Genomic DNA, 25,005 nt, shown 5'->3' with positions numbered 1-25,005 from the left:
TTAGACACTCCATTAAACATTAGAACTTTCTAAAGCAAAATTTATACACTTTTAAAGGTTACCAGTGCCATTACTGAGAACGTACTTTAAATAAACAAACAAACAAAAAGTGTGAAGTTGTTTCTTTCCACACAAAATATAGGCAAAATTGTAGAAAAACAGTTATTGGGTAATGATGAAAGAACAAATGCTTCATCAGGAATTCTTTTCTTGACTTCACAGACATTCTCCTCTTTACACTGCTTGGTTTTCTCAAGTTCCTGAATCAGGTATGCTGAAGACACAACATTTCAAAAGGAAGGTTAAGTGTAAGGAAGATGAAATGCAGTGGAATCTGGAAATACATTGGCAAATCCTCTAATTCTAGAATGACAAAACAGTTCTGATTGCTCTGATGAGAGATTAATTGAAAATGATTTGGGCAGAAAAATAAGATAATTTATTGATATGAATATGGTAATATGAATAATTTGGTCTTCACAGTGAGAATTTGAGTGCTGGTTTTTATGCTGAAATTTTCCCATTAAAATGTAAATCTAAAATGTTAAATGACTTGTAATGTAGTAGGAACACATGAGTACCTGGCACACAGAAGCTATTCTAAGGGGTCTTTTCAGGGATTCAAAATAAAATTACATTCACCAGGATCAAAGCTAGAGATTTGATTAGAAATATAAATAGCTCAAACCAAATTCCTTTGATTTTAAATAGTTGTGTAGTATTACACATCCATGAAGCACTTCTATTTAGTTAAAGTCATGATACATAAAATAAATTCCTATGTTAGTCCTTTTTGGTTATTCAAGGACAGGTTGCAAAATGTAGATTTAAGGAGGCATTTCTTTATCATTTCTTATTTTAAAAGAAGAAACATTATACTAATATCTAATATTTTATTTGAAACTTATACTTCTGCCTTGCACTTTTTATGGTAAGATGAAGTTCTGTAAAAGAGACCAAACATTTTACTTTATCTCTGTAACTGGGCATGGTCCCTTGCACATAGTGAGTCCACAGTAAATATTCACGTGGATAACAATGATCTTTCCCATTTTGCATGAGGACTTCAAAGACTCACTTGCAACTGATTATCTACTTCACACTTAACACTTTATAAATATATGCTTTAAAGTTTCATTTATTTATTTGCATGTAATTCATCCACTATAGCCTTAACAGTGATTGATAGTGTTTGGTAATTTTTTTCTTTGTTTAAGATAGGACAAACCTGGCTGATGATAGTCTAGTTAACTTATGGCATGTTTTATTCTTGCTGATGTATTATCTTTATTAAAGTATGACAAACAGATTTCCAGCAATTAGATTTTAAAGAAAAGACACATTTTGGTTTATATTGTCACACATCTTTCTAATAGTCATGATTAAGAACTTGAGAGAATTCTAATATAATAGTGAAATTCATTATTGCCAAGGTCAGAATCTTTGAAGTTTTATTGCAACCATAACACTTTAGTACATGGGACTTAGGACTAAATAGCAAAATTATAACTGCTCTAAAACCTTGTAAAGATGGGTGGATAAATGGATGAATTGTTAGAGTGATTAAATACCCGATGGAGTACAATAGGAGAAAAATGTAAGTGATATCAAACCTTTTATCACACTCATGACTATGAGTGTGTGTGTGTGTGTGTGTGTGTATAAAATGATGGACCCAAAAATAAAATACATAGTTGATGTAGTCTTGGAAGGTTTATAATCTCTTTTTGTCATTTCTAAAAATTAGAAAAAGGGAGAAAAAGTTCAGCAAAACTACTTTGCAATCCCATTTATTTTCTCATTCTGGAGTTTCAAAAGGATTTACAAGGCTGCTAAATCACAGCTTGAGGAAAATATGATGTTTTCCTTCCAGATCAGAATAAAAATATTGTATTTCTTTCTAATATCCTAATTGAAATGAAAAACCAGCTAGTTGAATATCTTACCTGAAGAACAATGGAATAGTTGCTTCAGTCCTGTGAGATGAGAAATATGAGACACATTGCAACTCACGGAAGTTCAAAAGGCAGACACGATATTCAGCTTTCATGGGACAGTTCAAAATATAATTACATCAAAAGTGAGATGGCACAAATTTTCTGCTCCCTGGAATGACAAAGTGTATCAGTATCAGAAATATTCTGCCAAAAAAAGAAATATTCTGCCATGAGTAGAACTGAGATCTCTGTAAGATATTTTAGAATCTTAGAATCTTAAATCTGGAGTCTTAGAGATTATCTGACATCCAGAAAAGAGGATGAGATGGAGTAGTAAAGTTTCAGTGCACCAGACATTGTCCTCCTGTTGAACTTGACCTCTGAAAAGCATTTCACTGTGTGTTTAAAACAAAAAGAGATGGAAGGCTGGATTATTTCTTTTTAATCTAATATATAAGATGAAACACAGATTAGGAAGCATTACTGTTTATAGCTCTTCTTATGTTATAAAAGCTCTTCAGAATGTTTTGACACTTACAAACTATGGAATAAAACTTTATTAATATAAATTTAACACATTAGAATTGGTTAAACTTCTGGGTGCCTTACAAGAGCTAAGGCACCCCTAGGTTTTGGAGCTAAGGTCTAGAATATGACTGGGTAAATGAGAATGGATACAAAGGTCACAATAAAAAATAATGTTTGAGACAAGTTGAAAAATTGAAGGGGTCCCTATCTGTCAGGCACAATAACTTGAAGTCTGCATGCAGCAACTTATAAGCAATTTGTCTGTACATAAAATGAAATTTAAAAAGGGAATTATGAAGGTTGAGAAACCGCTTTTGAACCAGCCTGGGCTTTAGGCCAGTATGAAGGCGGTTCAAGAGAGTTTCTTAAGCATGAAAGCCAGGCGAAAGAGAAACAACCCTTATTAAAGGTGTCAGGTAACTTTAAGTAGTACAGCTTTGACCTTGAACTGTAGCAGATGTACCTGGGAAGAAAGCCAGAATAATCTTTGTATAAGCAGCCAACACAGCAAAAGAATGGTTTTAACTTCATCTGGAGTAGGCTGGAAAGTTGCACATGGTAAGTAAAATTTGAACCCCAGTTTGATGTGTGAAGTTGAGTCCAATGGAAAAATGTAATGTGATTCTGCATTTTTAAGTGCTTTGCATCTCTCAAAGTAGGACAGTTTTCTTCTCTAAACTAAGTAACTTGTAAGGAATACTGTGAAGGAAAAATACTGCTATCAACAGGATAGAGAAAAGGCCCTAATCCCTCTGTAAAATTCCTGCCTATTATTATTACTTTTGGTGCCGGGAAGTAAATTCAAGTCCTTGTGCATGCTAAGCATGTGCTCCATCACTGACCTATATCCCAGGATGGCTCTGATTTTGAAAGGGAGATATGATTTGTTATATTTAATCATAAATTTATAAAATATATTGTGCTTTTATCTGAGGGAAAGGAAGGTTAGAGCAATGAGATATTATACTAAAAATCTCCAATACTTTTAATAAAAGATATGGGATTAAAAAAATCTGAAAATCTCACCCTAAATATTTAGTAACCCAATGTTAAATCTGTGCATTTGTAAGTTATTGATCAGTAGGAAAGTATCATATACAGTCCATTTATTAAATGAGTCTATTTCATGACTAATGCAACTCCCTTCTTCCTTTCTATATCATTAATGTGGGAAAATATATACCTTGATAGGCTGGGCCAAGTAAATGTCTTATTGTGACAATAAAGGGGCAAAGAGGCTGCATTTGTGTATTTTGCTTCCCTCTACTTTGCCAGTACCTCACAATTAATTGTATCCTTGACATTGTTGTTGAATTTAATGAAGAAAGTCTCTGATTTTCTATTTATGATCAGATCTTTGTTAATTTACACATGATTTATATTTACTACTTTTGTGTGGATGACCACCATGTCATGATTACTTACAAGCAGTGCAAGCTGTAGAGAGGGGACTTCCCTAAATTGGCTTTCAGTTTAATGAGTGAATCTGGCCGAAGTTGAATATGTATCTCTACAAAAGCAGGTGGTTAACAGCGGACTGATATAGTTTATTGTCCATGGCCACGTTTGATCTCAGACAGACAAACTATGATATCACAGGGCTAAGATATGAGATAATGATTCCGCTGAGGCCTGCATGACACCAGAGGAAAATTCCTTCCCAGACCTGGCTACAAAGCAGGTTATTCATTAACTGTAACTGAAATCTGGCTGCTCCCGTCCCTTCAGTAAGGATGCTTTGTTCCCTCTGTTACAAGCCTTGCCAGCATCACTGCCTGTCTAGTACATCCAGTAACATTCACTTCACCATTTTCCTCAACAAATAAACACCAAGGTTCTGGATGGCTCATGACCTTTTGTTCCCCAAGAGCAACTGGTCATCCCAGTTCCCTTCTTCAATCTCTAAGATGTCGCTTGCTCATTCTTCCTGCTCTCTACTGTGACTCCAGGCAGGAGAATGGGACCCATTGAAGGGGTCTCTAATACATTTCATACTTTAAAATGTAATGGCATCAGTTTGTGTGTGCATGTGCATATATATGTGTGTGTGTGTGTGTGTGTGTGTGTATGTTCATACACTGGACACTGAACTCAGATCTTCATGCATAGCAGGCAAACTACAGTGCAGTAGTAGCTAGCTACAATCTCTGAATTATTTTCATTTTATTTTTTGGCATGAGGTTTCACTAAATTACCCAGAATGGCCTTCAAATTCTTCCTGCAGTTGCCCAAGTAGCTAGGATTACATCACTGTTCCCAGTTTAAGATGTTTTCATAAAGTCACTAAATCTAAGAAAACAACAGTACACCTGAGCCCTTAGCGCTGCATCCAGGATGTCACTGCTAGGGGAGGAGGTGGTGACGTTGCTCAGCAGTTGTGCAGGTGCTGATGCAGGAAGGATGCATGATGGTAATGTTGACTGGAATTACATCCCCCTCATGATCCTTGGACAAATGAAGATGGATGTTGTACACATTACAATAATGTGTATTATTTTTCTTCTGACATCACGTGGGAGGGAGAGGTGAAGTCTCCAGTGCATACTTTCAGTCTAAATGGCAGTGAGCCATCTGGCTGAGGTGTCAGATAATGTGATATGTCAGCTAAGTCTGCTACACTTTGAAAATTCTTTTTGTAGACCCTGCTGTTGATAAGTGTTAATTCTTTTAAATAACGGTAGTTGGTAGCCCCCATGTATTTCAAGCTGGTTAGAATTTTCCTGAAACAATGCCAAATAACTTTTAATATGTTCAGGGTTTTGTCACTTAAAACATTTCAACTAATTATTGAATATTGAGCTGGCTGACATTTCCTGTATAATCTTTCATCTTCACAATCTATAAATAAAATAGTTTCTCTTAGTGTTAATCAACATTTCGCTTTGGCTCTCAATCAATTGCCTTTTTCAATATGTGGATGCATGTATTACAATCCACTCTTCTGTCTACTTACTTACAAATTTGTCTTTATCAGATGTTAGAAACACTATAGTCATTCAAACATGTTTTACTTCATCTTCATCAAATGCCATTAAAACATTTATATTTGGGTTTTTTTCTTGTTTTTTAAATACAGTGATGTAAAGATCAATATTTAAGAGCTGGCAGTATTGTGAGAGTCATACCATAGGAGTGAAGATTCTGGAGATTAAATATTTTAATATGTGAGTTTAAGGTTGAAGTCAAAATTTGTTGGAGAATGTGCAAGATGGATGTGATAATTTTCACCTATGTGTGTTAAAAACGTATCAGCCTCATTATCGGCAGATTACAGGTCCTCCTGGGAAAAGAGTATCGCATATGACTGGTGATAATTTAAGCTGCAATCACTGTTCTTCTAAAGTACCAATTGGCCTAGGAACATGATATCTACCACACTAAGTTAGAAGAAACACTGGAACCGCTACAGGTTTTTCTATTTGTTTGACTGGGAGAACAGAAAAAAAATATTCCTAGAATTACAAAATATTTCTTTTCCTTCTGTTTATTTATCTATAGATTTGCTTATTTATTTTGGTGTACATGTATCTATAGATTTGCTTATTTATTTTGGTGTACATGGTGTACATTATATTTCAGTAAGTTGAATTATATCATTTTATAAGATATGGATTTTTTAAAATAAACTTTATATATTGTTGTCACTTCCATTGGACCACATCCAGTAATTGTTTCAGCTATATTGTGCAGTTACTTACTAGTACTACCTCAGAGTTTAAAGTATGTACATGATGAAATGAGTTGGCCCACAAGGGGCAGAATAAGCGAAATGCAGTTGTGTGACTTCATTAGACTCCTAACTAAATAGTTAGAGGAAAAATAATTTAAAATAAATGATAAGAGCTTACTTTAATAAAACCATCAGATCAACTTAACATAAGTAGTTCCTAAAGGAAAAAATGAAATACCTGCAGCATTCATCATTATTTAATAGAGCTATGATTTTAATGCCTGTATCTTAAATAAATGTTAAATCTCAATAGATATTTCTTACATTGGGGTAAATAGTAGTTAAAAATGTACCCTCTACATTCAGTTTTTAAAATATATTTAACTTTCGGAAATATATACCAACTGAAAAATCATATTTTATATTTGTAATATACATTTACTTAGAACTGTTACATTTCAGGGAATTAGTATTTATAATATAAAAAATGATAGTCATCAGGAACTTGATATTTTCAAAACTTTGTTCGAATGCATTTATCCCTTTAACCCCTTCAGTAGTAAATTCTATTATAACCTAATTTTAGAGATAAAGAAACTGATTGACAGGTTATTTATAAATTACTTGTTCAGAGCCCATTAAGGCATTAATAGAGACAAGATTGAAGACCATGCCCGGCAGTGTAGAACTCTGCTCTTAACTAATGAGCAAGACACGTGTGTGAAACGATGGGTCCAAGATATTATACCACACAAGACATAAAACAGTGTCCACGTGCCTCAAGAGAACAATCACCTTAAGTAGAGCTTGTTTCCAGACAGGTAAAAATAGACTAAGAAGAATGAGCATCATTTTGCCAGAAAAATGAATATATGAGAACATTCTAGACAAGAATAACACAATATATCTGTGTGGAAAACCACAGGGAGCAATTGAGCTTGACTAGGAAGAACAGGGGATTACATGAAAAGAGTGGTGTGTTTGGCTCTGAGAGCGTATGGAGGACACAGCCAGGATACAATCACTTGTGCGAGGATGTAACTGTGATTTTCTGTTTGATTTTTTTTCTTATATCCTAAACATTCAATGTGTTGAAAACAGAGCCTGGTTTTGTATAATTATCTTAATTTTCAGTATCTATTGCAATACTTCTTTTAAAAATAAATATTATATGAATGAATAAGTGAGAAATTCAATAGCATATATATGTACATAGATGGATTGGAATTAGACTGTTTATTGCCAAGGAGATTATTTGCATGTTGATGAAGGAGAGTGATAAGACTGCATTTTTTAGAAACAGCTTAGATTAATTTTAGAGATAGCCTTTCATGAAGATAAATGATAATTCATTCATAAAGTATATGTTGCTATCGCACTTCTGCTGCTGATATATATCCAAGTCTGGAGAATTCATGAAAATTCTCTCTTTCCTCCTCTGTTAAATGAGAGGAGGAGACCAACAACACTTTTTCCAGCAGTGTGCAGCCTGTACAGTGCTAGTTCAGTCCATGAACTTAATTTACTTCACCACTCTGGAACAGATGGTCACATTTGTGTTCATGTGGTAAAAGCAGCCGTGGTCATATTTATCGCCTGATGCGGAGTCTGCAAACAGACACAAAATGTTGCCAAATGCTTCTGATTGTGAACCAAAGTATTTGCCAACAGAAGTGTTTGTGAATGGAGGTACCACCAGACTGTATTAGGGCTCGAGAATGGGCTTTCCTGTTCTGAGACTGTACAACTGGCAGAGCTTATGTCATAGGGCATCCATCTTTGGAGTCTAAAGAGTGTGAGGAGATGAATCAGAGTCAATTTATTATAAAAACAGCAAAAGAAATTACAGATTTATTACACTTGGATTATTCTCAGGATCTAAATAAAAAGCTTGTGCTAAAATAAGAGAATGAACATATACTTTGAATAAATTTTAGAGAAAAAATTCTCATGAGAAGTATCACTAGTTAAAGGTTTTCAAAAATAGAACTCCTAGCCTGAGCTCTAACTTTCTTATTCCAGCAGTTTACTGACGGATTACTTTAAAGCCCTAGTGTGTCCAACTGGCAAACTCATCCCATCCCAGTTAACAATTCTTTTAATAAATAGGAATGGCTTTTAAGTAGCTATGGAAACTAGGGCAATAGAGAAATTAACAGTGGTAGAATTCAAAATGGTTTCAAGCATATGAGTTGTAAGATCATACTGTTTATAATTCAAAACATGAATTATATTCCAACAGGAAATCCTTGCTAGTGAAAATAATTTAAAAGTTAATTCCTGTCTCCTCAATATCTTAGAAAAAATAAACTCATGGATAAATTGATAAGCTACTTGATGGCTTACAGAATACTGATTCTATTATCTTCACAAAGAAGCTCTTTGTGTGTAGGTTATGTGTGGTGGTTTAGATCTAAATGGCCCTGAAAGTCTCTTCTGTTGGGAAAGTGCTTGGATCATGAAGGGACTGCAATCATCAGGGGATTATTTCAGGGATTAGAGCAGCAGTTGGATCTGCTGTTCTGAGGCAAAGTCTGTACTGAAGAGTCCAGTCTCCAAGGACGTGCCCTGGAAAGTTGTATCACCACTCAGGCTCCTCCACGCCCTCTCTGCGATCTGGCCACCATGACAGGAGCCACTTTCCTCTAACAGCCCTTCTGCCCTGCTGGTTCTGCCTGGAATAGACCTGATGGTGGACGGAAAATGTGAACCAAAATAACCCTCTTGTCCTTCCCATTGTGGATATTGGGGAAGTAATTAAGATATTCTGTATTCACTTTGGGAAGCTACAGCATATTTAATGAAAAGGAACAAAAAGTATAAAGTACTTTACCCCAAGTTATACACTCACAGCCGTGTTTAGAAAGAAACGCAAAATTTGCAATTTATCTCAAAAGACTGAAATATCCTTTTCAGCCTGTTACCTCCAACTTCCACTTATCATCAACACATATTTAAATATTAATATTCTACTACAGTTATGATACATATGTAGCGTGTGAAACCTCTGGCATTGCTCACAGAACCAGCAGCTGGAGTTCTGGCTTGATGCATCTCAGCAGCTGCTTTCATAATTATTGAAGCCAGACTCTTTTTTTTTCTCTACTTCTGCTTTTCTTGGGAACTGTTGATGTTATGCTATCTTTTGTGTGAAAGCTGCTATGCATCTTTCCATAAATAATGCATTTATGGTGAATCTTCAACTTAACTTTCTGGTTTCTATCTTCTCCTTCCTCAGTGACACCTAGTGGTGTTTTACTTATTTTGAATTTAATTTCTGAGAAACTATCTCTACCATATGGACAAAAACCTTAAAGATAATGATTGCTTTTTGGTGTACTGGGAATTGAACTTAGGACCGTGTACTTTCCAGGCAGGCACCGTGCCACTATATCCCCAGCCCCAATGATTGCTTCTTAATACCATTTTATCTCATTAATGTATTAAGCAAACTGTTTCTTACATGCATTAAGCAAAATTATTTTCCCCTCAGTTTTCCTTTTATAAGCATGAACTATTAAGGGCTGATTTCATGCATTCTCTTCAGTATTGTATCATATATTTGAAACAGAACAACTGAACAACTTTTTAGGACATATACCAAGGCTCATTAGTATCACCATGTCACTTATAGTCTACTATGAGAATTCACAGTAGTGGAGGATATCTAGGGCTCACTAGATGAACAGGATGGCATGGAAGAAAGTAACATTAGATCAGTCTCAAATAAAATGATACTTATACTACCCAATTAAGAGCATAGTGGGGTGGACAATAATAAGTTTAGAAAAATTAATATTGCATTATTTCCCATAAGCTCAGAAATCTTTAATGGAGATGTATGATGAATTAAATGCAAAATAAACACTTACTGATTAAATGAATCTACCAGTACTATTTCTCCATTTTTCTTTTGATAAAGTAGAAAATGTAATTTTGAGGTAGAAAACAGTGGCTTCAATAGGACCACTACTACTGAGTGATAAGAATAAAGATAAGGAAATCATTTTTACATAAATGTTTATAAAAAGCAACATGCAATGAAAGAAATGTATTATGTACAACAACTATCAACAGACTTTTAATGCAGAACTAACTCTCTGATCATTTAAAGTTTGCTGGATACTATGTCTAGCTCTTTACATACACTTGATTTCTTAGTGTTCATAACACATGTCTATAATATTAGAAGGCATTTTAGCTTACAAATTAATTAAGTGACTGGAGTGAGGTATAGTACCTAAACACACCCATTTCATTCATGTTATTAATGTACTCAACCTTCACATTTAATGGCAGGAGTAGTACATTTTGGAGAACGTAATCCCTAGAACACAACCAAACCAACAACTTCATAATTTTCAGTTTTATTCTTGTTTGTTCTACTAAAAGTGATGTTAAGCAAGGAGCAAGGAAGGAGTTGACAAATAAGAATATTTTATTACTGATAAACTTTTCTCGATCTCTTTTGTGGACTTATTTTGTGTTTAGTCATGTCTTAGTTATTTTTCTTGTTACTGAGACAAAGTACATGAGATCCACAGTTAAGAGAAGAAAGGTTTATTTCAGCTCACACCCATAATTGGCTCCAAAGAGGAGCGACATGGAAGGGAAACTTCACAGAGAAGAAACAGTTTATGGCAGGCAGAAGACAGCAAAAGACAAGCAGCAGCAGCAGCAACAAGCAAGTGGCAAGTGAGAAACAACACACTAGCACTCCTTCTATCCCTTGTATCTTATCTAGGTTACCCATTCTTAAGGAAGGTAGCACTCATATCCAGGCTGGGGCACCCTTAATCTTACCCAGAACTATTCCAAACCAATCTGTGGACTAATTTAGTAATCACGCACCCTAATTCCAGCATCACACACTCTAAATACTGCCTTCTCTAAAAAGCTGCAGCTATGACTGTGTGAGGCTTTGGAGGGAAATCTAGACACAAACCATGACAAGTCATAAACACTCTTACTTGTATTTCCAGGCCACGTGTTCCATTTTTTACTTTACAATATCAGATTGCCAGAGTAGAGCAAATAGGTGACAAATCAAAGAGAGCAATTTTCTTTTGTCTAGACCAAGTGGGTGAGAAGAATCCAAATAACTAAATATTCCTAGTGGTGGCCTGACAAAAGGAACAATTAGCCATGGGGAACTCTGACCCAAAAATAAGTTTCTCTGCTTAAAGGAAAGATGTTAAAAACAGTGTGAAACATGTTGCCCTAAAATACGTGAGTAGAAAGAGCTCTTAGAAAGGTTGGGAATCCTTTCCTTCCTCCACTTTTACCTGTGGACATTGACTCTAACCAGACCACAATGATCCCTTTGTGGCATAGGTGTTTCAGGACTTTAGCAGATCCACTGCTAAGCCACATACGGGTAAAGTTCAAATCTCCTCCTTGACTGTCATAGACTCTACTCAATCCTCCTGGAAACCAGGATTATTTCTGCCTAAATGAGAGCCTAGCCAGAAGATTTTCACTCCTATTTAGGCTGGATCTACTGACTTTCTCGAGTGGTGGCCTGGGATGGCATTCTTTCCATCCTGGAGGAGCCTCAAATTTGTGTTACATCCAGTGACTCACTCTTACTCAGTTCACCTCTCTCCTTCATGTAGAAGAAAGAAGAGGGATCAGAGAAGACCAGTGCAAAGCAAAAGTAATTTAATTATAGGTACTGCGAAGAATGGCACAAAGCCACTCCAGTAAAAAAGTGGTGGTGCTTAGAGCTGAGTTTCTGGTGAATCAAGAGTGGTGGTCCTGTTTTACGGGGCAGGAGGTCCCATCTACAACCTCTTGAAGGGTGACTCTTGATAGACTGGATACTGGGCTTGTTGCTGGGAGTTTGGTCTTGTGGGCTAAGAGGGAAATTTGGGTAGGCACAGCAACCTGCACTGGGAGAGACAGTGCTGCCTGCACAGAGGCAGGTGTCAAAACCACAACTTGTAGGTGTGAAACCACTAAACTCCTGAAAACTACTTGCTGCTCATAGCCACACAAAGCCTACATTTCCCACCCTCTAAGAAAGGCCTGTGTCTGTCCTACTGTCTTCTATTCTTTTTGCCTATCTAGGTTTCACATTATGTTTGTGAGAGTCATTCATGCTGAGATATAATCTACAATGTCTGAATGCAATATTACTATGTTAAAAATAATATCTCAAATATCAACTTTATAAGGTATATTTAAAATTTAAGAATATTAGTAAAGGATGTCAAACTATAGCTAGAATTAGAAAATAAAATTAAATAATATAAAGTGATTATTCTTCATACTTGCGAGAAAGATAAACTTTTGCTATAAAAGGGATTTCAATAATTGCTTGTGTATAAGAAAAAAAAAGAGAGGTAAAAATTGAAGGGATTAGCATTCAAAGTGACATTTAACATAACAGAATAACCTTAAAGACTACAGAAAGTAAATCATTAAAAATAGGGTATACTTAGATAAAGTGCACATAGTCATATACCTAGGAAGATTGTCAGAAACAAGTGATTTTTTCTCTTCAAAGAGCTATTCATGTAAAAATACCTAGCAAAATGAATTAAAAATGGTAGATTACAAAAATTACCCAGAATTTACTTTTTTCTGTCCTGTAAACATGACTTTGATAACATAATACTGTAGCTCCTTTTGAAAAAGTTGCATTGTATTAGCCAAATTTGTGCTAGTCTTATACTGTACTTTGGCTAACAGAATGCCAAACAAGGAACAATGTTTATTTCCCAGCCAGAATTCAAGAAAGTCTGAATGCTTACTCTTGGTTTTTGCTTATTTCTTTGACTTCACTTTGAAAACAAATGCAAGTTAGTCTGATGAGGAGAGCCAGGGCATTTTGATTGAAGCCACAGACCTCGAAGAGTTGAGTCAAAGCAAAGGCTTCTAGTTGCACACTGCCAAGCCTAAGGGTATATATGGGTTTCATTAGGTTAGCAGAGAAGAGATGACTCCTACAAAGCCCATACACATAGCAGTTTAAAAGAATTCATTGTTTTAAGCATTTACTTTTTCTGGTTATTGCTTAGAACACATTATTGTAGCAATATATAATAGATGCTGAGACCTTTATAGTAGGATCTTGGAAAAGAGTTAGATCCTCAGTCTCTCAAGTTAAAAGGTTCTCATTTTAAATACACTGGAACTTGAGTGCATTGGACTCTGGGGACTGAGTACAGAGGTCCATGGGAACCTCTCTGAATTACCATATTATCCTCCAACTAGAACTTTTATACAAAAAACAAAAGGGAAATGGAGTGAGTTGCCTTAAATTAGGTTCAGCTTTTCTTCACCCTCTGAAATTATCCCAAGTGGGTTTCTCAGTATTCTCTCAACACCCATCTCTCGGCTGCTAAGAACCCAAGATTCACATAAGGCCATAGGGTCAGAGAGACGACAGGGGCACTTGAAGCGGTAGAAGCAAGGATCTGGTTTCTCCTCACTCTGAGACACACCATACAGCTACTCCTGCTATAGTACTCCCCTTTGGAAACAATTTGAGGTAGAAACCAAGACTAACCCATCCACTTACTCAAAATTGAGAAAAATTAAATGAGACAAGGGAAGACTTACAGATGACCCAGATGAATACCTAAGAAATTTGGAAAGGGTGACTTTTTTATGTAGGCTAGTGTTTTCCTTTGCTACATTCCTGAAGAGGAAGAGACAAAAAGGACTTTTAGGGACTGACAGAGTCAACAAAGTAGATGCTCCCATAGGTGACAAGGTTTGCCATTTATCCAAACGTCAGTGAGTCTATGGAATGCCGTCTGGAAAAAAAGACCCCTTCTTCTGTTATAAAAATGAGAGACTAGGAAAAACAAGAGTTAAGCCTGTTACCTATGCAAAACTAGGACAAATTTGTCAGAAAGAAAAGAGCCCTTCAGTGTTATCATAAAAAAGGATGTCATGGCCAACATATATCTGAACTTACATTCTGACTTAAATGTCATTGTGCTGTAGGTTTGTCTATCTGTCCAATCTGTGCTAGGAACCTGAAGCTTCTTTGTTTGAAAAAAAAAAGAAGGAAGAACATTTTTTGAACTCAAACATTTTTTTCTGTCTTTTGTTTTTCTTCAGGGATTTCCAAGGAAAATAGCTTGTATAGGTTTTCAGGACAGTCAAACTTATGAAAAGATTTAGACATATAGCCAACTGTGCCCTTTAGATAGATAGACACACAGGATATTCTCTCAAATGCTTGTAATCCACATACATTTTCAGTGGGAAAATTTTAAAAAGGGCAAAGGATGTTTGAAAGGTAAATGACATGTTTCCACTGAGGTATCTATCAATCAAAGTGATATCAAAAATGGGTTTAAGGAATGCAATAGTTATTGTTATTTACATGTAATAACATTTTGTCATGCTGTTTTTGATTAGTAAAGGGCTTTTATATAATAACAAGATTTTTTGTTAGTGTTGAATAATGCATTGATGCTTGTGATCTAAAATCTTGTAAAACATTGTTTAGGTAACTAGATGGAGAACTCTTGGATTCAGAACGAACTGTGGATCTGGATTTCTACTGGTGGGTGAAGTGCAGATGCCAAAAATTGATTCATGTCAGCTTTATTCAGTAACAGGTCTCCCAGTGGTTTCCTTGTTCAGCCCTTATGGGAAAGTCACTGCAATAAACCTTTTTAAATGTTATTGCAATACATTTGCATTGGCTATCATAAAAAGTTTACATCCTCTACAGATAAAACAAGGTTTCCTTATTAAGAAGTGCTCAGAAATTATGTAGTCCAAAGTACAACCCTCTAGAAATTAAAAGTTGGACATAGATAACCTAAGAGGTGCATCTATGGACAGGTGTTTTCTTCTTGGATGATATTCTAAGTCAAATTGAGTAAAGATTTCTTTATTTCAGAGATAATAACAAAACAGTTCTAACATAATAGTGTCATCATAGTTGTTACTCTCAAATGTTATACTGATCCTGATCTTAAATTACTTTGTAAAACTTTGTAATTGTTATCTGTTAATATTCTCCAGAGATTCAAATTCTAAAGTTCATCAAGTTATAGTCTTGTGATTTAGTCAAAATTTTTATAACTTTCTTATATGTCAGTAAAAAATGGACAATCTCAGTGAACTTTGCTTAATAGCAAAGTAGATAGAGCAGAGAAGATAATTAGTAGTTTCCTGGTCATGTTATTTACTTCATAGTCTTTGATAGCTAACTAGAAAAGATCATAAAATTAAACCTACTGGTGTCATTGCAGTACTGGAGTAACTAATCCTTCTATGTTCAACAGCTGAGCTTTGGAGCCAAAAAAGATAACTGGACTAAGAGAAGAGCCAATATTTGGGGCCTGGCCCTGCAAGGTCAGCAAGGATGCATGACAGGAGGGCACCCCTTTCTACAAGATCCTGCTGTTTTCATGAATAACCCAACCAACTGTCTGAACAGGGAGATTTTTGGACTTCACAGAACAATACTCCACTACAGTACAACGTGCTGAAAAGGAGGGTCAGTAGAGAGAAGAACACCTCCCAGGATTCTATGGGGAACCACATGGTTATGCAGGAATGTAACCCATCCAGGATGCAGACACTGACGGAGAAGCTAAGAGTCTCCATGCATGGCCCCTAAACAACCTTTAAGCTTTAAGCCTTGAGCCTTGAGCCTTGAGCCATAACTGACCTTGATATTTAGCAACTGGAATAATTTCGATTAATACTGGTCTCACTTTGGCTTGAACTTGAACAACCAATAGGAAAATATATTAATATTGATTTCACTTTAACTTGTTCTTGAACACCCAGAAAAAAGTATAACCAAAGATATAAAAGTAAGAGTAATATAGATTCAACAAAAAAGGGACTCTAGTCACTAACTCCTGCTGACAGTTTCCAGCCACACCTGTAAATAGGTCTGGGGGCAAACTTGTTACAATTGTCCTGTCAATTCTACCACTCATACTTTGTTCCATGCTTTCATCCCTTGGTAGGGTTTATTTGTTCTCATCTAGAGATTGCCAAACTCCAAGTGATCATGTTGGTGATACTCCATGGAGCCAGCCATCTCCTTCCTTGTACTGTAGCCCATTACATCAAACTCTCAATCATTTACTGCCCCAGCTCATGCCCCCTTTCAGCCAGAAGCAGCAAGGGCAGTCATTGCACCTGATCCCAGCAATAGTTGGATGATCATTTCCAGAGTAGTGAATGTAAGGACAGATGCAAGCCATTTAAGAGGATGAATATGGTAGTCAGGTTTTACAAGGGAAAGGAATTCATACAGGACACATAATTTACAGGATTATTTCAGAATATTCACCCAGAAACAAATTCAAAAGAGTACAGGTGATCTGTCCACATACTAGAGACCCAAAGAATCCAGCCAAGGGCCTGAATCTTACAGCAATGTCCTGCAAGAGTCCAGCAGAAAACCTAGAGCCCATGGCAATGTCTTCCATGAGTCCAGCTGGAGGACTAGAGCCCACAACACTGTCTCATGCAAGCCTTTTTCAATGGTCTGCTCTAGGAAGGTCCAAAGGTCAGTGGTACTAGAGCATCTGCACTAGTGGAATGAAAATTTGTGCCAGCAGGCTGAGGGGTCTGCAAAGGAGTCAGGAAGTTACCCTCAAGGTATAGAGCATAGCTCTCCCACAAAAAGCGCAGCTTTCCTCAATAGTGAGGTCACAAGCTCCTCTGATGGTGAGAACAGTCACCTTAGTATCAGGAAATCGAGTGCAACAAGCTTTTCCAGGAGAATCAATAGCACATTATATTTCCCTATAGTTCTTTTTTTAAGCTATTGGCAACAATCCTCCAACAGCCCTACAATGCCCAGCACTATGATGATTCAATTCAGCGAGGTGTTACAAATTGACCATTAATTAATCCACCACAATGAAAAAAATCCAGGCTCTGTGTGCCTATTAGAAGCAAGGACTTTTTAACAAGTTTTGTGGTTTTAAACTGACAGATTGTGGTTTTGACACCTGCCTCTGTGCAGGCAGCACTGTCCTGCCTAGTGCAGGTTGCCATGCCTACCCAAATTTCCCTGTTAGCTCACAAGACCAAGCCCCCAGCAACAAGCCCAGTATCCAGTCAATCAAGCAACACCCCTCAAGGAGCTGTAGACAGTATCTCCTACCCCATAAAGCAGGATCACTACTCCAGATTGACCAGTGACTAAGCTTTGAGCACCCTGATTCCTTTCCCAAAGTGGCTTTGTACTGCTCCTAGCAATAGCTACAGTAATACTATTTTTGCTTTGAACTGAACTTCTCTGACTCCTCTTCTTCTTTCTACATGGGCGAGAGAGGAGGATTGAGTGAGGGAGAATCTGGTGACCCCTTGACCATAGACCCACTGAGTGCAATGGAACTATGGGTTTAGTTCTACAAATTTTACAAGCAATAAAAACATTTTTTAAATCCACGAGGAAGATATAGAGTTTAGGTGGGGCAGGACAATGAATTACAGAATACTGGTAATTCTTTTCTTGATTTAGGCACTACTTATTAGTCAAAATTCATTGCTAGTGAAAATTCATCAAGTTGTTTTATTGTGCTTCAGTGAAAGTTTTGTATTTTTCTTATACCTCTGTAAAAGGCTGGACAATATAGGTGAACTTTGCTTAATAGGAATGTAGATAGAGTTGCAAAGAAAATTAGTAAAATAAAGCAAAAAAAAGTACTTATAAACTCATGGCACACAATTCCAAAGAGAGAAAATTATTAATTGGATGTTTTGAAACATGAAAAATTCAGATTTCTACTACACCAAACATTTTTAATGTGACATTTTCCCTTCCCCCATGAAGACATAGACCCTAGTTGCTCAGGCTTGAATCTAGTATAACCTTAAAACATTCTGACTTGTAAAATATATGAAAATGATGCTATTTAATTTTATATTGAAATTTTCAAAAACTTTTGCAGGTACAAAGACAGCTCAGTTCATAAACATTTTTATTTGTGAATAATTTGGTTCACAAACAGAAACATTTAACAAAATTTTGTTCTTGTTTGTAAACTCTGCATTTGATGACAAGCACAACAGCCTCTATATTTCCCACATAAACACAAATGTTCCTGTCATTTCCAGAACGGTATAACAAATTAAGTTACACAATCAAAGTACCACTGTGTTACACATTTAAGTAGTCCTTAAATAGGTAGATCAACTTTTTACACTTTTACAAATTTAGCCAGTAAGAAAATAATAGGAGCAATTGGATTTGGACAGTTTCTTACTTTTCATATAGCAGGAAGTTTGAACTTCATGCTGTTATTGAGGTTTAAGTGGAGTGATTCCAAACAAGCCTAGGCCTAAGTGAAATTTAAGCACATGACCAATACATGTCAGCTATAAGCAATGCTGGTTCCTCTTTTTCTTTTTTTTTCTATTTTAAAGAAAATAGTACAACAACAAAAAAAAAGAACAATAGCAAAATACAAACAAAGCAAAGCAAAGACATTAAAAATGATATGGGGTTTCAAACCAAATGATAGGGATTAACAGTGGTTGCTATATTACATATTGTTTTATCTTCAATGAAGTTGCTCAGGTTATCAGGTGTAATAGAAGATTGATCAAATCATTAAAGGGAATTAGAAAATAGTAATTTAAAAGAACATTGGAGACAACACATAGTTTCATTATTTTTCTTAATAAAAGGCTGCTAAACACAAACTATAGGTTAAAAAAATGTCTTTCAAAAGGAGATATTGTATTTATTACTGTGAAAGGAAAGATAATCTTCTTCCTGGTAGTGGATACTTTACTATTGTGAAAAATCTGCTTACACAAACATTCTTTGAACATTTGCTTTTATAAGTGATTAGCTATAGTCAAATGTTAGATATTCCTAAAAAAATATTTTTAAGAACCTCTATTTTGCTTCTAAATACATTTCTACTATCATGTAAAAAGCGAGAGTCTATCATTCAGAGGATAAAAGAGGATATTAAAATTCAGACACCACTCCAACCAAGGGCTTGTTAATAAGTGGAAAAAGTATGCCATTGAATTCAGCCCAAACTTCTGAATCACGGAATGTATTCAAGTCAGAAATCAGGTTTTGGATGTTGCACCATATTACAGCTGCAAACAAAAACACTGAAACGACACCCAGGATTGGAGGCAGATTTATTTATGTTGATATGCACTGACTGGAATCAAACCCAACATATCAGGACCTGACCTCTGATGATATAGGGCTTATATGGGACAAACCAGCAGGAAGGGCAGAGACAGAATGGCTTGTCATTTGGGGATTGGTTTATGCAATGTGCATCATAGTGACCAGCTATGCATGACTGTGACCAGCATCTGGAACTGGAACAGGAACTATTACTTGGGCAACTAAATAACTGAAGTGTACTGGCTGAGGAAGGCATTTTCTGTTATTTTCCCCTCTTAGTTTTCCTCTCAAATCTTTGTGAGGCACATTACACAAGATCTTTTGAGATGAGGCCCAGCTAGAAGCAGTAACATTTAGATTGTCAATAACCCCAAGATGGGTTCTAGTCAAGGTCTCCACTATTGTCTTATTATGGAGTTTTCCCCTAAATTTCTTTTAAGACACATAATTTAGACCTGTCTGTTCCATAACATTACTCTGGCAAAGTAATGAGGGAGTTAATCTGATTTAGGGGAATGTCCAGTATGTCTTGGATGCTCATGAAATCTTGATCAAGTATTTGATTGATTGTTCTATTTTTGAGGCAACCATCTATAGAGTTTAAGGAAAATGAAAAAAAAAACACAACTAGCAAGGGTAGGGAAGCAAGGACTAGGGTAAGAAGCCTGAAAAGACACGAAAATCAAGGGGAATAATTAGGGAGCAATACTGTGAATGATGTCCTCTGGTTTCAGCCATGTGTGGATTGGTCAGCATCCAGAGTGACGATAACAAGGCTTTGAGTCCATTGTCTCTTTAAAGTAAGCCTCAGAGGAGCTGTCCAGGTAAATTTCCAGCAGATATAAGTCTAGGTTTCTGAAACTTGTAGGGGTAGATAATATGTACCTATGTTATATGTGTGAGCAGGAATGTACAGATATAGGTGATCTTTTAACTAGTTACAAGCTGTTTCTATAGGGTTTTATTTTATTTTTGTGTAATCTATCTATATATTCTTAAAGGGAGAGTGCACTATAATGCATGTGGTCAGGGCCAGTGACACAGATGCTGAAGCCTGAGCTGACTACGGGGATATGGGTGCCAGCAGTGCAGCTTGAGCTTGCAGAACAAATGGTGAAGACAGGTATGGCTCTGATCTTCTGGGAATACCAGGTAAAGTCTTTATGGCTGGAACTGATGTTTCAGTCCATTGGTTACCCTGAGGGGCCTTAAACCAGACTATTTTGGACCAGATTATTTTGCAACATTGGTGGCAAATTTTCAAACTACCAGGAAGCAGTTTGCTGAGCAGATCATCCCTGCAGGAGAATTTTGGCCAAAATAGTTTTGTCCAAGATGATCACAGCATATCTAGCCTGTTGGACTTTATTCCTAACAGAGCTACTTTCATCCATAAACAGGGTGTACTCAGCATCTGTCAAGGGGGTCTACTTGTAGAACAGTTCATCCCAGTAGAGCATATGCCATCTGGACATTTAGGTCTTAGTCTGAGGTGAGCTTTTAAGCTTTCTTGATCAGGATAGTGACTGTTCCAGCATAGAGGCAAAGAGGGGAAGCAGCCCTCAGTGACTGAATCCAAGTATTTGCACAAATAGGCCACTGAGCACTTCCAGGGCCTGACAGTCCGAGTAAGCGTCATTGGTTTTATGAACTCAAGCATTCGGAATTTACAGAAACCAGCAGTTTAAACAAATTTGTGGAGTTTCTTTCTTGTAGCCAGTTTCTGCCAGATACTGTACCAGAGATTTTGTCTTTCCAGCAGACAATGTGGGCATCATCAATCAGAAGTGCACTGAAAAAGAAACAACTTTTGAAGTTCTAGGAGGTTGAGTTCAGCTCAGTTAGCTTTTTAGTCCAGAACTGGGACCTTTATAAAGAGAGGCTGACTGACAGAAGTCAACTAAAGGTGCAAGGCATTCTTTAGGTCCTGGCAGGTATACTAGGAGATTGTACAAGACAGAAGACTGAAGCAATACAAATGTAGGGCAATCGTGATGGTGTTGTCAGTTTGGAGATTTTAAACTGTCTTTACAGGCAGGAGAGGTATATGTCAGCAGTTTGACAATCTATAAACATTTTTCAGGTTTGAAACCTTTGGATGTATAGTTGAACTTCTACTTGAGTCTCTCATAGCATGAAATACTGTTTGGGATTGCCCCAGGATAGAGTTTACAGTGGAGTAAATATATAACGAGTAAACATTTAGTAATGAAGCATTTCTAGCCAAGCTTATTGCTCAGGCATGTGTATCTATTTTTACTGACTCCAGCCATTTCAATATTGATAACATCAGAGTTTGTAAAATTTTGGGCTCTGGTATGTTTTCCTCTACAGTGCTACATGGTATGGCTCTTACAGAAGGTCATGTAACATCTGTCAAGGATGCAACAATTGAAGCATACTCATGTCCTTCTGATGACATGATAACAGAAACTAAGGGAACAGTATTGATAAGGACAGCTGATGAGTTGATAGATTTTAGTAAAGGAGAAGAAAATCTCATGGATGTACAAGGAAAATCTATTGGTGACACTGGGGCAAATGTCATAGTAACAGGTGGCAAAGTGAAAGACATGGATTTTCATTATGCAAACAAATACAATATCATCTTGGTGAGGCTTAACTCTATAAGGGATCACAGAAGACTGTGTAAAACAGTTGGTGCTACAGCTCTTCCCAAACTCACCCTTTCCGTCTTTGAAGAAATGAGACACTGTGACAGTATTTACCTCTCAGAATTTGGAGACACACAAGTGGTGATTTTTAAGCATGAAAAAGAAGATGCTGCCATTTCTACTATCATAATTTGAGGTTCTACTGACAGTCTCATGTATGATATGGAAAGGGTAGTAGATGATGGTGTTAACACTTTCAAAGTTCTCACAAGTAATAAACATCTTGTACCTGCCGGTGGCACAACAGAAATTAAATTGGCTGAACAGATTGCATCATATGGAGACACCTGTCTTAATAACAATATGTTAGTAAGAAGTTTACTGAGGCTTTTGATGCTATTCTACAGTCACTGTCAGAGAACTCTGGAGTTAAGGCCAATGAAATAATGTCTAAACTTTATGCAATGCATCAAGAAGTAAATAAAAGTATTGGATTAGATGTTGAGGCTGAAGTTCCTGCTGTAAAGGACATGGTGGAAGCTGGTGCTCTAGATACTTATCTGGGAAAATACTGAGCTATCAAATTGACTACTAATGCTGCAGTCATGGAATTTTGAGTTGATCACATCATCATGGCCAAATTAGACAGTGAGTCCAAGCTTCCAAGTGGGAAAAAAGATTGGGATGATGACTGAAATGACTGTTTGGCTTAATTTTTACTACAGACAAACACAGTATTTGTAGTAATACTCTAGGAATAGTTGTTTTCTTCCCATAAATTAATAGTGTGTGCTTGTTTTCTCAGCTGATGTAATAAAGATATTGTTTCTGTTTTTAAAAAAGTAAGTTTTCTCTTTCATTCTCTCATAGGAACTTAGGTATGACTTAGTTGGGGAGGGTGTGAGGTCTCCATTATGCTATATGTCAATTGCCAAGGAACTGCAGGTGCGGGCCCAGTCAGCCACATTGATCAGTGCTTTCCAGTCTTGCTGCACAGATGGAGCAGCCTATTGCTTATGCTGTCCATTCTGCTCACTCACTCAGTTCTCACTCACACAATAATTCAGCATGTACTCAGAGGGTAAACACTTCAACCCCACTTCCCTTGAATGTGGCCTTAACCAACAAGAGATGATCAAGCTCTTCTGCCTGAACTGAGTAGGACTGACAAACTGACTAAATGGGGTGTTCCATAGGTCTTACTAGAATCTGGAAGGCTGGCAAGCAGGCAGACAGACAGACACATAGACAGACTGACAGATCGCATCCTCCTCTCCTTGAGTTCCAGTGTGAGATGCTCAAGCAGGGAGCCAGGAACACTTCTCCAAACTTCAAAGGGATTGGAGAAATCTTGAGGGTACGCCTTCCTCTTGGGACCCACAGAGGCATTTTCTCCCTCCACAAGGACCACAACTGGTGACTAAAGAGGTCAGCATGGTCAGTTCTCCTGACCAATGCACCAGATGCAACAGAAAGCAGAAACACCAAGAAGACACCCAGGATTTGGAGGTAGATTTATTTTACATGAATGGACATTGGTTGGGATCACACCAAAATTTCAGGCCTTGATCTCTGGTGGTCTAGGGATAATATGGCATAAGCAAGCAGGAAGTATAGAGATAAAATGGCTTGTCATTTGGGGAATGGCTTATACAATGTGCATCAAAGTGTCCGGGTATGCATCACAGTTACCAGCCATTTCTAAGAGACAGAAGCAACCAGAAAAAGAACAGAAACTATTACCTGAGTAACTAAGAAACTGAAGTATGCTGGCTAGGGGGTTTGCCATTTTCTGTTACCATATTAGATAACCAAAAAAGAATACTGACTTAAGAATCAAACGGAAATATTGTAACACAGGGCTAGTCAGTTTTGAAATAATCATGGTTTGTTAGGTACAAAATTATAATGAATAATCTAATTCTTCTTCTTTCAAGATAACTTCCTGAAACTATTGTAGGGAAAAATTTGTTTTCATGTAAAATAGTTTATATTCTGATTGGTCAGGTTTTAATAAAGCTGGCTATCATAACTAAAGAGAGACCACTTTATATATACCACTATATTTTTTCAGTAAGATTTGATCCAGTGAAAAAGGGTCTTTGAATATACTTGCTAAGATTGTGCAAATATTTAACTTGCATTGACTTGATAGGGACCTGATGTACCCAATGGGGAGTTTTTATTTTGGTTTCTGGAGTAAGGAATTACAGTGATTGAATGTTGTTAATAGTGTTTGTACTTTCATCCTTTGCTCAATAGTACATTTTTTAGTGAGCAACTTATTTTAAGTTAGAAAGTTAATAGCCTAAAAGATATTTATTTTCCAAATCTAAGGCTTTTTCTTCATTGCATCTCCCTCAGTTACTCTGCTCCATTACTTACCTTCTTTCTTGTTCTCAGTGAAATAAAGCTGTCCCCCCTTTATGTTCTTCTTCTACATAATTGAATTCCAGGCTTCCTTTTATCTCTCAGTCCTGAGTTCAATATCACTCTATCAAGATTTCATTTCTTTATCACCTACCTTAACTTTTCCCTTGTTCTGTTACTATTTCATGCTTTTCCCTATAGCACTTTATCACTCTTAATGATTTCTTTGCTTTTTGAAATTAAATTTATGTTGTACTTATTCTGTATCTTTTCTCCCATAAAGTAAGCTTTAAAGATACCAGGCATTTTTGTTTTGTCTACTCACTCTAATGTTCCTACTGTTCAAAGCAGTTCCTAGCATGGGAAAAAGATCCAAATATGTTGGTTGAATGAATGAATGAACACTGTAAAATCATGTACCTCCTCTGCAGTAAAAATGTCTAACATTTCAGTAGCTTATAATAAAATGTGTTTGTCACTGTGGCTAGAGATCTTCGTAAATATCTTTTTACTTCAGGAGGGGCTTGATATGACAAGGAAAAATATGAAATAAACCACACATTCTTTCTTAAACTCACCCATCCAAAAATAATAAACAGAGATGTAGTCATATCTCATTGGGCATAGGAAGATAGGGGGCATGTGCCTGTCGTGCGCCAAAAGAAGATAGAAATTGATACTGGCAGGAATACTACAGGGCAGGGCCACCAGGGGATCGGTGAAGACTTCTCCGATAGTGTAACATTTAATGAGTCCAGACCTGCATGTTACTGGAAACTGAAAATGCTT

At 36.6% G+C, this 25,005-nt stretch overlaps 1 pseudogene; it reads left to right on the top strand.

The window, feature by feature from the left end:
• Positions 1 to 20,251: 20,251 nt before the first annotated feature.
• On the top strand, positions 20,252 to 22,559 carry LOC102005642 (annotated as a pseudogene).
• Positions 22,560 to 25,005: the final 2,446 nt, after the last annotated feature.

Source organism: Chinchilla lanigera, unplaced genomic scaffold (assembly GCF_000276665.1).
Source record: "Chinchilla lanigera isolate Chin_1 unplaced genomic scaffold, ChiLan1.0 scaffold00042, whole genome shotgun sequence".
NCBI classification, from domain to species: Eukaryota; Metazoa; Chordata; class Mammalia; order Rodentia; family Chinchillidae; genus Chinchilla; species Chinchilla lanigera.
This window is presented reverse-complemented; position numbering and strand designations above follow the sequence as displayed.